Genomic DNA, 12,616 nt, shown 5'->3' with positions numbered 1-12,616 from the left:
TCTACTGTTCACAGTCCTTATCCACGACTGGTCTGTGATAGCTAGCAACAACCACATCATCAAATTTGCAGATGACACCACAGTGGTAGGACTCATAAGTGGTGATGACGAGAGTGGATATAGGAATGAAGTCAACTCCCTGACTGAATGGTGCAATAACAACAATTTGGACCTGAATGTCAGTAAAACAAAAGAAATTATTATTGACTTCAGAAATAGCTCTGCCATGTACCTGCCCCTCAAGATCAATAGTGAAGAAGTGGAGAGAGTCCAAACTACAAAGTTCCTGGGGGTACATATATCAGAGGATCTTTCTTGGAGTACAAACGCAGGCCACCTAATTAAAAAAGCCCACCAGTGACTACACTTCATAAGAAGGCTGAAAAAAGCAAAGCTCTCTTTGAATGCTCTAATTACCTTCTATAGATGAGCCATCGAGAGCATTATCACCAGCAACTGTATTGCATGGTTCAGTAACAGCACAATGGCCAAAAGGAAGAAGCTGCAAAGAATAAGAACAGCAGAAAAGATCGTGGACACTAGTCTTCCTACCTTATAGGAGCTCTTTGAACTGGGATGTAAAAAGAGGTCCTGCAAAATACTGAGTGACAACTCTCATCCAGTGTATGGTTGGTTCACTAAACTTGCTTCTGGTAGAAGGTTACGGAGTATCCGCTGCAGGACCTCCAGATTCATGAACAGTTTTTATCCAGCTGCAATAAGATTCATTAATGCAGACATAAATCTGGATGTATCAAAACTATAATAGTTACGCTCTCATTCTTTGTCTTTTTTTCCCATACAGTAATTCTATTTATTGCATACTAAAATTAATATGTTGTCATTTAAGTGCAATTCCAGTCACGTCCTTATGCACAATATCACCCAATCTCACTTCTGTGTATTGTATACTTTTCTTTTCATGTGTTAATTATGTAGTAGTCAGTGTTGTCCAATGTAATAAATAGTGCACAAACATGTGTGACAGCTACTTAGATATTTAGTTTTGTACTATAGTTATTGCTTATTCTTTATATTCTTTAATACCTATCATGTCTGTCTTTTTGTGTTTGTTTTCTCCTGTAAAAGAGCTGACACCCGAAATTTAATTTAGGTAGCACTTGTGTTTCCTAAATGACAGTAAAGTTTCTTTGAATCTTGAATCGTTTGAATCTTGAATCATTTCATTGAGGCAGTACCTCAGTAGATCATTCAAAGTATAGAGGAATATCCATTTTATCTTCAGAAATTTTAGAAAAGTGTATTCAAATAAATCCTAAGTAATCTCAGAAAAAAATAACTTATTGCCCCCAAACCAGCATGGTTTCTATCTTGGATACAGCACAGAAACTGCATTAGTCATCATCATATTTAACCCCATTTCCCCATTTTCTGCATAGAGTTGGGGTGTCACATTAACTGTTGCCAACTGTATTGATTCAGTGCCACTTTCCTACCTTCTTTAACAGTCATGACTGACTGACAGGTCTTCTCTCACGCAGTCCATCCATCTATTTGTAGGACATCCTACATTCTTCTTGTCTGCCGCAAATCTTCTTCACCAGATTGTCTTCTGCTTTCTTCTGCATGTGTCCAAACCGCCGTAATCTTTTCTCTTTGACCTTTTGTACAACTGGAGCTACTTTAGCTTCTTCTCTGATGTTATCATTTATTTATCTGTTCTATTGTGTGCATCCTGTTAGCCATCTCAGGCACTTTCTCCATCACCTTTAGCCTTGTCAGCTGTTTCATTGCCCAGGTTTCTGTACCACACAGAACTACTGGTCACACCACTTTTTTGTACACCTTACTTTTCAGCTTCTTTGGCATTCTTCCATTACAGTACCCATCTTAGTCTGTGCTGGTTGGCTACAGCCCCTCTGATTCATGCACTGACCATCTTATTCAGACTTCTCTTATATTTTAACCATCCTTCCCAGATACTTGAAGCTGCTAACCTGTTTCACTATTTTTCTTCTGTTTTAGTTTTCATCTTCTTCTGATTTACCACATTTGCTGCCAAGACAGCTATCTTGTTGAGATCTTCTGAGATGGCTGCACAGTGAGTTAACAGCTTAATTTCAGCTCTCCCAATGTGAAAACAGAAACTCAGAAAAGACAGCCAATGAATCTGACTTTTTTGGTTAAATTATAGTTACTGGTTAAAAAGTGCACTGCCTGGATGCCAGCAAAGAAGAAATTTTGAGAACTTGAAAGAAAATCTATCACAAAAGGTGAGGAGAAAATACACTGAGTGGGAAGAGCCCTGCAGCTGCTCCAGGTTTGGTGCAAGACTTGACTTTCAGTAATCTAGAGTAAAAATAAGTCAAATGTGTTGGGAGCTGATTAAAATAAACAAAACACTGAAGAAGTACATCAACTCAAATAACAAAAGACTTGAAAAAAAATGGAAGAAGCTTTAAATAGATATTCAATTGTGCTGATAAAATGGCAAAAATCAGAGGTCAAAGTGAAGAAAAGGCTGTCCAAGTAGGAGACTGCTCAAAAAGGGATGTTTTGAAAAGTGGTACAATTAGAGGACAGAGCAAACAGGGAACACCTGTAATTTTCTACTGTGTCAGAGAAACTGGAGGGAACAGACTCTCTTAATTTTATGAAAGCACATGTAAACAACTGGATTACTATTCCACAGCAGAAGTTGTTAATTCAAAGGGCACATTTTGTGTATGCTGCAAATGTGACCATGAGAAAGCAGCCAAAACCTCAAATAGTAAAGATGATATCTTACCAGCAGAAAGAGTTGATTCTGAAAAAACTGTGGCAGAAGGACAAAGTACTAAAAGTGAGAGACAGTAGAGTGTTTGTGGAAAATGATTACTGACTGTACACCAGGCAGAAGAGGAGTAAATTTATTCCAGCAATCAGGGAATGTCGAGAAGCATGCATGAGATTCAAGCTGCTATATCCATCTGTCTTCAGAATATTTTTCCTGGGTGTAAAAGTAGTTTTTGATGCAAAACATGATAAGGAGGAAATGCAGACGTTTGTTCAACAAAGATGAAAGTGAACTATCAAACAGAAGGAGATTCTGCTTCTTATTCTACTGATGACAACGCTCTTAGAGAGAGACTATGCCAGTGAAACCTTTTCCAGTGTTCCAAAGGAAAATGCTTGAGAGACCAAAAAAAGCACAGGAGTTGACTAGAAGAACCCATAAATAAGTTGGAAATGAACCAGAGACTAGATTTGGGAGATGGCGATCAACAAGAAGAAAACCAGCAACTTGGAAATTAATGAATAAATGTGGGACTGCAAAACATCAGTTTCATTTGTAAAATATGATGGAACAAGAAAACCTGGAAATATTGGACTTTTTTGACTTTGTTAAATTTGTAGGGTCTCCAAAGCATATACATTACTTCATGTCAAAACATGCCCAACTTCATGTCATTAATGTTTGGAAGAACTTTAAGGAGAGGGGAAGAGAAATGAAAGAGGTAACTGTAAGTAAAACAGTTTTTGTTCTTAACAGTATTTCTATAAAACTTGACATATACTGCATGTTGTACAGTAAAACTTTTTCAGTTATTTTTGTATGTAATAGGGATCCTAAAGTAAACATGCTGATTTTTCTCTTCCTTCTTTCTTGTTCAGTTTTAAGAAGTGTAGGCACTGCCATGTAAAAAGAGAAGAAAGTCTGGACAAAAGAGCATGACATAAATAAAACTCATATGCTTTTTCTTACTTTTGCATAGGGAAATGACTTTATTATGGCCTTTGGCTTGATCTAATAACAAGTTTTAAGGGGAAGCAAGTAAATAAAAGAACACTGAATGTAAAGAAAAGTTTTCCCTATAACAAGTAAATGTTCACATGCAACATAAGAAGATTGTAGCTGAAGTGTATATCTGCTTTTCAGGTTTCATTGGATACAAACTGATAAGTGCAATAAAAAACAATACTTTTTTTTTCTTTCAATAGCTAGGAGATAATGTTTCCTGAAATCTTTCAAGTTGTTTTATATATTTGGGAGAGGAGTATCAATAAGGCAAAAACAGACAACATTTACTGTAAGCAGAAGCACAGGCTGTACCATACATCTTAGCACGGATAATCTTCATTATAGGTCATTTCAAGCCTGCAAATGTAGCTGTCAGTCTGGGACAGCTACTCGTTTTAGGAGGGTTAAACTTCACTATTTGAAGAGGTACATAGTTTTGTGTGATTGTATTAAATTAATAGGTTCTGTTTTTTTTTTTTTTTGTGAGGGTTTTCATTAAAACAAAAAGTCTTGTAAGATGCGACATGTATTCAAATTTATATAACAAGAAACATCTGTAAACAAGATCAACCTGCCAAACATTAGTGTATGCTTGTATTACAAAAGCTTAAAGTAGACACTTTAAAAAAAAAGCTGTTATACATAATAGGTGGGAATAATAACTTCTTATCATAATGGTAACAATTTCCATATTATCTGTAAGTGTGAATGGTCTCACAGCCACATACAAAAAAGAAAGAGTAGTGAACTATAATAAAAAATGGAGAGTGAAAATAGCTATGCTATAAGAGGCACATTTGGAAAGACCTGAGCATGTGAATTTGATAAAGAAAGGATTTTGGGATGATTATTTAGCAGAATATCTAGGATAAAAGAAAAGGGGAGTGTTTATATTAATTTCTAGATGATAGTGATAGAAGAGGTGAAAAAAGATAATGGCAGTTTGGTAGTAGTAAGGGATTACTGGCAAGGGAGGAGGATTACACTGGCATATATTTATATTCCATCTAAAACTGCTACAGTGAAGCTTACCAAAATTCTTGGAGAAATAATTAGCTTTCAGCAGGGAATATTATTTACAGGTTGGGACTGGAATTTGATTTGCAGCAGTGAGGATGTATCTGGGGGCCCTAGAAGGGAAAATATAACAAACAAGGGTAGATTTTTGAAGAAATGTATGACAATTTTTTGTATGCAAGATGTGAATTTAGAAATAGGAGTTCAGAGAGAATTTAAATATTCCCCAAGGTACAAAAACTGGGCTAGATAGAAATTATACTTCACAGGAACATGTGCTTTTAATTGAAAGTTTTGATACACATCCAGTAATTATTTCAGGTCATGTGTCAATAACTAAAGTAAAAATGCAGGGTAATGAAATAAAAATGAGACACTGGTGCTTCCCTACCTAAATGTTAAACAGAAAGTAATTTAAGGAATGGGTAGTGGAAATTATTCTGGAGTTATTAAGGATGATAGAAATTTGAATGGGTATTTCAGAGCTACACAGTTAAGACTCCTACTCATAGCACAAGCTCAAAGTGGAAAAGAATGATCATGAAACAGGAGAAGCTCAAGAAATAAGGAAAGATTGAGATTTTGGATGCAGCTCATTAAGGAAAATAACATTAATCATACAGAATATTATATTCTTCAAGTATCAGAAATTATTCTAAGAATGAATCCAACATGGGATTGGAGAAAGGAGATTCTGCCGATAGGGGTGACTGCAATTAAGGATACGGAGAATAGGCAAGAGGGGGCTGGAATTTACTGGAGAAGTCTGGCAAAGGAACCAAGGTATTGGGAGCAAGTAGAAAGAGAAAGATAGAAGAATGGGAAGGAGCTAAGAATTCATTTGCACTGTAGGCTAAAGATTGCCTTCCCTATCAAAGATTGATATCAGAGTATAAGCAAAGAGAAAGGCATAGGGGTCGTTGAGTTAAAGACCAGCATTGGTAAGAGTTTTTAGTAGAATCTAGAACAGAAGTTGCTGTTAAAAAGGGATAATTAGTAGGGTACGTAAAATATTGCATTATAACTATACCAGTCAATAAGAGGAGATTAGAAAGGATTGGGAAGAGAGATTGGATAAACAATTCACAAAGAAACAATGGAAGGATATAGTTATTGCTCCCAAATATGCAGCATTGTCTAGAAGACTTAGGCTCTCTGCTTGGAAGCTTTTGCATGGATATTTTTATACCCCAGGCAGACTCCAAGTAATTTTTCTTCAGGTAGATTACAAATGTTGGAGGAGTGGTGGGGACAAATAGGTAATTGGGAACATATTTTTGTGAGTGTATTGAGCTGGCAGAAATACTGGGTGAGAAAATTGGTGTAACTAAGGAAATAATTTCTTTGAGCTGTAATACAGAATCTGAATTGGCTAGATATAATAAGGCCTTGCTGAGTTTAATTCTGGCGGCTGTCAAAAAAGCAATTACTAGAAAATGGAAATCAAAGTCTAAATCAACTGTGTTAGAAGTACTGAATAGCACCACCACCGCAGTACTTCCAGTTGTTTTATCTCTGAATATAGTAACAGAGATAAAACAACTGGAAGTACTGTGGTGGTGGTGCTGCAGTAGCGTTGTCGCCTCACAGTAAAACGCTGTCCAGTTCAATTCTCAGCTAGACCGTCTTCTGCGTGGAGACATGCGTGAATGGGCGTACCTTCGTTGAAGGTTGTGCATCAGTGCTGGCAACTCGGCACGTAAAAATCTACTGCCAATCATTAGCGGACCGGAGTTCTGCTGTGGCGACCCCTAACCGGGAAAAGCCGAAAGACACAACAACATAAAAGAACTGGAAATGGGATCTTTAGAAAAGGGTATGAGCACATGTGGAAAAAATATATGAATTTTGGGAACAATACAGGCAGAGTAAATTTTTGGAGAAGGGTTGAAGTTTAAGGGAAGGCAAGAATTGAAAGAGCTATGTAATGTTTAACTAAATTACTGTTTAGAAGATTATAAGCGATGTATAGTGTTTGCAGCTGGAAATATGTTGATATGGTTTATTTTCATGTATATAAATGTATGATTGTTATTGTCATAAGTAGTAATTCAATAAAGATGTTTCTTGTTTAAATAAAAAAGACCGCTGTCACATCTGTGCTCAGTTTCATTCCATGTGCCTTCACTTACATTCTGTTTTCTTAGCATTTCCTGAAGTTCCTGTTCAGAGTCTGCTTGTAAAGCCACATTGTCTGCATACAACTGCTTTATTGATCTGTCCCCTCAGACCTGTTTGCTAATGTAGTTAATACCACTATGAAAAGCAGTTCAAAGGTAAAACTGTTATTTCCAAACCATGAAAAACCAAAAACAGCTGCATAGGAAAACCCAGAACTGGTTTAATAGTCATAAAATAAAAACAATAAAATGATAAAATAACAAGTGTCTAGTTCACGCTTTCATCTCTACCTTTGAGACTTCTTCAGACTCGAATACATTTGGCATCACCAAGCATTTATATAATACCTAGTCATGTAATTAAAATAGTTTAATGTTTTAACCCTTTGTGTTTCAGGTAAACAACAAAATCTCATCTGTTTAATCCTCTTGGATAACGAGCATTAAGTTTAACTTGCCATAAATATTCTTTCCACCCTAATTCTTCCTCAGCATCAAACTTATTGTCATGTCTTGCAACATAATCTAATACAATAAATTTAAAACCCACTTTATATTTGGATGAAATATAATGCTTGCTTAAACCATTTTTGTCATTACCAGCTGACATTGCATATTTGTGTTCATATATTCTCTTGTAAAGCTCTTTGGTTGTTCTCCCAACATAAAATGACTGACAGGGCATGCATGGAGCTGAATACACAACAAACTTAGATTTGCAAGTAAATCTGTCTCTGATTTTGATCAGCATGTTATTCACCCTTATTTCTTCTATCCCAGTGTACTGATAATTACAAAAAATATAGTTGAGACATTTGAACACCCCTGCTTTTACACTGCTATTCAATGGTAAGCTTAAGTTTCTCTGAAAAATATTCTTGAAATTCTTACCTCTTTTTTGTACAAATATAAGCTTGTCACCAACTGCTTTAGTTATTTAATGTATTTATTATGTGTGAAATAGTGTGCACTGCTCTTTTAATTTGATATAACATCATAATGGCACATTAAATAAATTCTAATTTTAGTTTGCTTTTGCACTCCCACTGATAAAGCATTAGCAAAACTGGTCTGGTTGTTTTACATATCACCTGCAAATATTTTTCTCTGCCATTTTGTTTTGCTTTATGTATGCTGTCATACTTTAAAGTGGACTTTCTGATGCTAAAGTATAAGTTTAATGAAGTTGTTTGTATTTTCTGTATGCTGACCATCTGTTCATCCAATTACTTCTTGAATCTGTGTCATCTGGCCCACCTTCTGATGATGTAATAGTGAGTAGCATGTTTTCTTCATACCGCAGGAGATGTCAGTACAAAGTGATGCAGAATGCAGCACAATCTCATACCTGTCAAGCTGCAGACATTGAAAATAGGAACAAAAGTCCTTCAAAAGTGCGTACCTCCAGTTAAAAATATGGACATCTAATTAGCATAAAATTTGAATATGAAATAGCATATAACTCTTCCCATTTCCAGTAGGTATGTGAGATAGTATTCAGAAATAAATATTTAAAAAATAGAGAGTGACTTTAGTTCAGTTTTGTATTGTGTAATTGTTTCAGTTATAAATACTTTACTGAAGGTTGTGGAATGTTCTTACATTAGAACATCTGCTACAAAACTGAAACAATAAAGCTGTTTTTGTTCTTTCCATTTAATACGTATGCTTAAGCAGCTGAGAATGTGGTGATATTTGAATTTACCAAGAGCAGTTTTGGTGCATAAAATGCAAGTTGAGCATCTGCAGTAACTCCATCCTAATAAATCAGTCAATTCAAGAAGCCCATGTACCCCTAATCTGGAAAAGGCCTTTGTTATTCCCCTTCACAAAGGATGTAACAACAATGACAGCCCTAATTTTCGACCAACTGCCATCTTATCCCCTATCTCTAAAATTCTAGAAAAATGAATTCACCTACAACTATTACCCTACCTCTTAGACAACCATCTGCTAACCCTCAAACAACACGGATTTAGACCTGGACACAGCACCACCACTGCTCTCCTCTCCTTCCTCGAAATTGTCAGTAACGCACACAACTCTGGCAGTATTGTATTTACCCCTCCTTCTTGACTTATCCAAGGCTTTTGATACTGTTTTGCATGCTCTCCTCTTGTCCAAATTCTCTTATCTCAATCTGTCCATCTCTTCTGTCAGCTGGTTCTCCGGTTAGCTCTCTGATAGGCAACAAGATGTCAAATGGAAAAACTGCACATCCTCCTTCCTTAATACTCTAACAGATGTACCACAGGGTTCTATATTAGTCCTTTACTCTTTAACATATTCATAAATGCTTTCCACCAGTGTATTCCAAATGCTAAACTTGTCCAATATGCAGATGACTCTACGATCATCTGCTCTGCCAAATCCCTCCCCATACTCTTGAAATTAACTCAAGAAGCCTTCTCTTTTACCGAGCACTGGATGTTAAATAATCACCTAGACCTAGCACTCAATGCATCTAAATCTAAAGTCATGATATTTACCCCTTCAAAAAGTACCATAATAGACAAGAACTCTTCTTTCATAACCAGCCAAAACAAGACTTCTATCGGAGTCATCTCCCATACAAAGCTTCTAGGAGTCGTTATTGACGAACAATTAAAAGTTGATATTCAAAACTTCACAAACCAAGCAGAAAACACCAAAGAGACTGGTAAAACAAAAGTGAGCTTGATAACGCAGTCCCGATAAAAGTAACTGTTTTATTTTGTTAGTAAAAACGCTTTCGGAGGGCACACTGTTTCTCCTTCATCAGACAAACATTACAAAGCACTTCCTGGTAAATTTATATACCATCATTAATTATGCAATCAACTTAAATTAATTTTAATTGATTTAAATTTATTTAACATAAAACATCAATTGCTACAAAATCCTTTGCTCCAAAACCATCACCTCCATGATATTAAATAAAACAAACATAAATCAGTTTCTAACCGTAAATGAATAAGTTAAAACCTAGACAGTAATGTAATACCTTTCCATCAAACCAGTACCTAACATTTGAAATAAAATCCTATTAAAACATCACCTAAAAAAGCCTATATTGAAAAGGTAGAATTATTATTATTATTATAAAAATATATTATGAACGAATATGTAAACCAAAGCATTGTTGAATTGAACCATGATTCTACCTTTTCATAGATGAGTATTTCAAAATACAACTAATAGAAACATGGTCATTCAAACCAGGATACATGTAAGCACCAGTACGAATTTGCCAAGCCAATTCATTCATTTCTAATTGAATCTGCCACGGGCCACGCCTAATATCCACAGTTATTTTTCTAAGGATGGTAAATTTAAAATGGTGGTCAGGAAATTCCCCCACATGCCTTGCAAGGGCATTATTTAAATCTTGCTGATTAATGGCATATATGTGTTCGTAAATGCGCTGCTTTAACTTTCTTTCGGTCTTACCTATATAGAAAGCAGTGCATTTCTGACACAAAGCCAAATAAACCACACTGTTGGTCTCACAATTAAATTTCCCTACAATGTTAAACACTTCATTCTTGATTTTAACCCTAGGCTCAGTACATATGTACTTACATTGATTGCATGCCCCACATTTAGTCATGCCAAAAACACAATTGCTATGAGACTGAGATTTAACCTGAAGCATAGTTTTCAGGTTATGCCCCCTTCTAAACGTAATTTTTGGGGCATCACCTAAATTACTAGATAATTTCGTGTCATCCATTATCAAAGCCCAATTCTTATTCAACAGCTTCCTAATCTCATAATGGTCAACACTAAATGTACAAAGAAAGTTAGTTCCAATCAAAGCATTACTATGGCTATTATCATGGGAACAATAATCCATTTTAGAAACAGTCTCAGAAATAGTGCCAACGTTTAGGAGAATTGGTTTATAAAAACCTGCATTCCTTTTATGTGTCACTTATGATCTAATATCAGAAACCATAGAGCGAGGGTGCCCTCTATTAGTGAACATTTGAGTCAAATGTTCACATTCAGACAGAAAATCATCAAAATCTGATACCATCCTTGCTGCCCTAACCATCTGCCCCTTCACAACTGCTTTCTTCTGTTAACTAGGATGGCATCTAGTGAAGTGAAGGAAGGCATTGGAATATGTCGGCTTCCTGTAAATGACACTCTTGTATCTCATGTTCGTCTTATCTTTAATAACCAAAATATCTAAGTAATTAATACTGGTTTCCTGCAGATTGTATGTAAATTCCAAAAAAGTAGTCATACTGGAAATACTCCTTAAAAAAGTTGGAATTTCAGAAGGTGGTGCTTTCCAAAGGAGAAACATGTCGTCCTGGTACCTAGTGTACCAGGCAACACTTTCCGAAAAACAAACATTTGGAAACAGGAAAGTCTTCTCCCAGTACGCCAAAACACAGTTGGCAAAACTGCCACCACAGGGCGATCCCATTGCCACTCCAGATTTTTGTAAGAATATTTTACCATCAAACAACATGAAATTGTTGTTTAAAACAATTTCTAATAGAGTCTCGATCAAATAAATAATATTATCATCAATCTTTTTATCATACATGAATTCATGGACCCACTGAATACCCAAGTCCTGTGGTATCACTGTGTACAGCCTTTTATATCAATGGTTAGAAACCAAAAACCTGCGTCAAAGGGAATTTCATTCAGATTCTAGAGAAAACTCCAAGAATCTTTACAGATCTGGGGTTCTTGATTAATAAGAGGCCTTAAAATACTGTCAATAAATTTAGCGCATGCACAAGTAATGGAGCCACGACTATCGACAATAGGATGAAAAGGGGGGTTAGATAGAGATTTATGAGTTTTAGGAATACCAAACAAGATTGGTAGCCTAGGGGCTAAAACATTCAAATATTGGTACAAGTCAAGCTCAATTACTCTTTCAAGGAAAACGTCCTCAATGGTTCCTTTAATCTTGCTATAGGCCATATTGACCTCATTTATACTAACCACTTGGTAGAAATCAGTGTTTAGAAGTGTCAACATTTTCTGAACATACAAAAAGTGACCCATAAAGACCAAACCACCCCCCTTGTCAGGCTTCATGACCCTAATATTACAATCTTGTAGCATAACTAAAAATTTGCGCTGGTATCGAGTAATATTGACAGCTTGCTTATGGGAGGAAGTCTCATTAACTTTAAGAGCCCTTAAATCGTACTCACACATTTTCTCAAAAAGATGTAATTTTTCATGCACAGGAGGATTATATACACTGGGTACTCTAAGTGGGCTAGCTACAAAACATCTATTGCCCATTAGCATTTTTAAGTTCAATTTTCTTACGAACAACTTAAGATCAATAATAGTTCTAACCAAATCAAATAGTGAGTCGGGCACAAAAGTTGATATTCACCTACAAATGAATATAAAAAAGACCCACAAACATTAGGTATGCTTTATCGCCACAACCGTTGTCTTACTCCCTCAACTAAGCATGTCCTCTCTACCACCTACCTCATTCCCTCCCACTTGTATGTTACCCCACTTCTTACTAATCTTCAATCCTCTTTAAAGACAAAATCGTCTTCCTGCGGTAACAAAATTTCAAAGTTCACTACCTGATTCAAATCCTCCACCCTCTACTGCAACGCCCTTCACAAATTAAATTGGCTAGAACTGCCTAACTATCACGCTTATATATAACTAACTAATGCTCATAAACTCATCTTCAAACCCTTTCTCTGCCCCTTCCTTGCTTCCACTCTCAAAATGCATCTGCCTGATAGACTTCTCA

At 36.0% G+C, this 12,616-nt stretch overlaps 1 protein-coding gene across 1 annotated transcript in view; it reads left to right on the top strand.

Moving 5' to 3' along the window:
* Positions 1-12,616, top strand: part of MTHFD1 (methylenetetrahydrofolate dehydrogenase, cyclohydrolase and formyltetrahydrofolate synthetase 1) — a gene marked incomplete in the record, with an annotated part of 1,466,165 nt that overhangs the window by 740,867 nt on the left and 712,682 nt on the right.

Source organism: Protopterus annectens, chromosome 6.part0 (assembly GCF_019279795.1).
Source record: "Protopterus annectens isolate FY-2018-M chromosome 6.part0, PAN1.0, whole genome shotgun sequence".
Lineage (NCBI taxonomy): Eukaryota > Metazoa > Chordata > Ceratodontiformes > Protopteridae > Protopterus > Protopterus annectens.
The sequence above is the reverse complement of the archived record's forward strand: the minus strand, read 5'-3'. Positions and strand labels throughout refer to the sequence as shown.